This window comes from Lactuca serriola, chromosome 2 (genome assembly GCF_051521515.1).
Source record: "Lactuca serriola cultivar US96UC23 chromosome 2, Lser_US96UC23_V15, whole genome shotgun sequence".
In the NCBI taxonomy this organism is placed as follows: domain Eukaryota; kingdom Viridiplantae; phylum Streptophyta; class Magnoliopsida; order Asterales; family Asteraceae; genus Lactuca; species Lactuca serriola.
Genome location: NC_136409.1, coordinates 150888334 through 150893131, shown reverse-complemented (window position 1 = coordinate 150893131; position 4798 = coordinate 150888334).

Here is a 4798-nt window from a genome sequence, read left to right as displayed (position 1 = left end):
TTTGATCATTTGTTTTTTGACCCATTATTGGTGTCAAATTGATTCCTTCAACTCCAATTTCATTAATTGGAAAATTAAAAAGTGTTGTGCTTTCAGTTTTTTCTTCAACAATCATATTTTTCATCTTTTCTTTGAAAATTCTAAAACTTTCCTTTTCAGGGAACTTTGTCATCGCATCATTAAGCTTTGAATTCAGCTTTTCCTTCATCCTCACAAAACTATTAATCATTTTTGATATTTTTGATTCATATGCCTCTGTAACAAAAAGAAGTATATGATTAGAATTTAATATAATAATTTAATGTAATCATATATTATTAACATGTTAAAACTAATTACCTCAACATAATGATCTTCATCTTTATCAGAATCACTGTCTTCGAGATCTGTATCTCCTTCATTTTGTTCATTAACAAATTCTTCGTTTAATTCTCCAACTCCAAATCTACCTTTTTCTTGTTCAAATGTCTCTCGATATCTAATCTTCTCTGAACTCCAATAACAAATTGTTGGACGTTTACGTGTTACTGCTAAAGCTTCCGAGTGGATGTTATCAGCATAGAACAACTGCACATAAATGATAACTAATTGATATTCATATATGAACAAGTAATATTATTTTTTACTTATAATGTAAAGCATTATGTGTGAACAAATATATTTTTCTTATTCATATATGAATATTTTCTATTAGATTATGAATAATCAATATTATTAAAAATTGAGTATAAACATTATAATAACTTACCACCAAGAAAGCTGAAGGTCCAACAAAGAAGCTGTTATCTGAGTATGGTATGTATGAGTTTTTTGTTCTGACAAGACAATCCAAAACATAGCTGCACCAGTCTATGTTGCTGATATCTGTTTTTCTTGAAATATAACTCAAGGGAAATAGGTTGCATCTTCCCATTGATGTTGACTCGCAAAAAGTGTTGACAAAAAGAACTAAGAAGTTCAATTTGAAATTGAAATCAGCTTGTGTGGTAGAAACAATAACATTTTTGATTGCACTCAGTCGGATAATTGAATCTTTTTTAAATTGTTGCTTCCATTCATCATAACTTGTATCATCCTTAGGCCATTGATCTAGTTGTGTAAGTTTGGTTCCACCAATTGGTATGCCTAACATGTCATGAACAGACTCTGCTGTTACTTTCAATTCCTTTCCTTCAATATCTATCACCATTCTCTCAGAATCAAATTTTTGAAGAACATAAAATCCCAGCTTCAGTGGTATATCCGTGATTTTCATTTTTAACAAAGCTCCAAAACCCATAGACCTTACAGATTCTTTTTGTTCTTTGCTCATCCCAATGATTATAGATAGTAATGCCTCTGGTGAACATCTGTTTTTCATTGAGTAAAATTCTTTTACCATTCGTTTTTTTTTTTGTCTTTTTTGATTGGTGACTCCTTTTTTTTGCCTTCTTCGATGGATGACTACTTTCAAAATCAGAGTCTGAATCTTGTAGTTGTTGTTTTTCAGGAGTTTTCCTTTTTGATGGACTTTTCCTGCTTTGATGTTTCATTTTCTTTGGTACTTTTGTTTCTTTTTTATCTGGGAAATGAAAACATATAATATTTGAATAAGTTACTGATATATGAATATGATATATGCTCTATGATTTAATAATATTTATTTATTTCAAAAATATAACTAATATATACAATTTTATTATATATGAATATATTAGATATGATAGGAATTTTGTACCTTTCGCATTTTTCCTCTTCTGCATTGATCTTGTTTCTCTCATTGTTGGTGAATCTTTATCGGAAATGTTAGTGTTCTTACCTTCATTCAATAGTAAGTATAAGATAAATGAGTTTGATATTTACGAATGAATATTTGAATAAAACATATGTATTCATATTTTTTTATTCACATATGAATATGTTTTGTTATATTCATATGTGAATAGAACATATGTAAGTGATTCTTGTTGTATTCACATTTGAATAATGTATGTATGGCAGCAAGCTATGTTTTATTCATATGTGAATATAACATACATATTCACGAATGAATATTTGAATAAAACATATGTATTCATATTTTTTTAATCACGTATGAATATGTTTTTTTATATTCATATGTGAATAGAACATATGTAAGTGATTCTTGTTGTATTCGCATTTGAATAATGTATGTATGGCAGCAAGCTATGTTCTATTCATATGTGAATATAACATACATATTCACGAATGAATATTTGAATAAAACATATGTATTCATATTTTTTTTATTCACATATGAATATGTTTTGTTATATTCATATGTGAATAGAACATATGTAAGTAATTCTTGTTGTATTCACATATGAATAATGTATGTATGGCAGCAAGCTATGTTCTATTCATATGTGAATATAACATACATATTCACGAATGAATATTTGAATAAAACATATGTATTCATATTTTTTTTATTCACGTATGAATATGTTTTGTTATATTCATATGTGAATAGAACATATGTAAGTGATTCTTGTTGTATTCACATTTGAATAATGTATGTATGGCAGCAAGCTATGTTCTATTCATATGTGAATATAACATACATATTCACGAATGAATATTTGAATAAAACATATGTATTCATATTTTTTATTCACGTATGAATATGTTTTGTTATATTCATATGTGAATAGAACATATGTAAGTGATTCTTGTTGTATTCGCATTTGAATAATGTATGTATGGCAGCAAGCTATGTTCTATTCATATGTGAATATAACATACATATTCACGAATGAATATTTGAATAAAACATATGTATTCATATTTTTTATTCACGTATGAATATGTTTTGTTATATTCATATGTGAATAGAACATATGTAAGTGATTCTTGTTGTATTCGCATTTGAATAATGTATGTATGGCAGCAAGCTATGTTCTATGTTAATATAACATACATATTCATGAATGAATATTTAAATAAAACATATGTATTCATATTTTCTTTATTCACATATGAATATGTTTTGTTATATTCATATGTGAATAGAACATACGTAAGTAATTCTTGTTGTATTCACATATTAATAATGTATGTATGGCAGCAAGCTATACATATTCACGAATGAATATTAGTTTTGCTTGTGTTCAGAAGTAAACAAAACATATTTTATTTACCTCTTTGATTTGTTCTTGGTTTTCGTTTATATGTATTCTTCACTGTTGTTGTCGTTTCTGTAAGGGTAAGTAGTTAATATTAGGAAAACATAAGCAAAATGTTAAGTAACGTTTGTATTTTGACAGAATAGTTTTGAATAAAGATGAAAAATTAAGAGATGATGTAAAATCATTTATATATCAAATAATAATGGATGTTTCTTACAAAAATTTCAAGTAAATAAAGTAATAACGAAGGAGGGTTACGAGAATGAACGAGTATCATAAATTTCAAGTAAAATTGAAGTAAACAACCTTTTTTGAAGAATGAACAGTGTGAAAACAATGTTTTTAGTTATAAATCAACTAATAATTTTCGAACATTACTAGAAATTTCAAGTAATCAAGTGATAATTTTAGAAATGATTCGAAATCGTTAAAAACTCGAGAAAAAACGCTGATGGTTACCTTTCATTGTCAAGAGTGAGGAAATGGTCTCGTTCATGTTTTCATCGGAAGACATTTTTCTTCGTTTATGTTATTTGATGCTTCTGCAAATGTGTTTCTTCTTGTCGATTGTTCTTCAAATGGTTTTCGAGTTATGGTGTATCGAAGAGGGAAATGGTGCTTTTCTGTCGATATTTGACGTGATATCAAATTACTCAAGTGCCCTGACGGTTTAATGTTTTTTGATTATTTACAATTTTGCCACTGCTCATTAATGTATTTGGATTATTTACAAGTTTGCTACCGTGCATTTTTTAAGCTCATTAAATGATTGGCTGAGAATGGTTCCCCCATTCTCAACCTTTTTTTTTCTCAATTGAACCCTCCTCTCTCTCTCTCTCTCTCTCTCTCTCTATATATATATATATATATATATATATATATATATATATATATATATATATCATATCGGTAGCTTCTGTTGGGCGGTTTTGGAGAATTATAAGTGATTGCGGGCTAGATCAAAGACTTGAAAAGAAGACATCCAATTCTATTTTAGGGGTTAGAACATAAACAATTGTTTAGTTTTTGTGATAAACAAGTTGGTCAAATAAACTATTATTATGATTTTCTCTTTGTTTTTTCTTCATATTAAACTTCTTCTTTATATTTTTCATATTGTTTATATTATTAGATTTTATGCATTGTTTGTTATTTTTATAAAAATCTGCTTTAGAGGTTAGAACATAAGCAATAATTTAGTTATTATGATAAACATGTTGGTTAAATAAATTATTATTGAGATTTTCTCTTTGGTTTCTCTTCATATCAAACTTCTTTTTGTAGCTGTCATATTGTTTATATTATTATAATTTATGCTTTTGTTTGTTATTCCATTATAGATTTTTGATTCCTTATTTTCATTTTAAAGTTATAATATTTATTTTCGTTTTATAAAGTATTAAAAAACGAAAGCCCAAAATAATCAAAAAGTTTGTTAGGAGGTGGTGTATGACCATATGACATGAATATTATATAATGAATAACAATGACTTGATGATATGGAAAAGCAACGAGTAATGCGGTGACACCCGACGTTGCTAATGCCCCAAAAAAAACGCCCTAATTTTTCCCTCTAGGTGTGTTGCCGCTACAAGCTACTTGTCGCCGCAAAAGCCCTACCGTCGCCGCTAATACCCATCGCTGCAAAAGTACTTGTTGTGTTGTCGAAC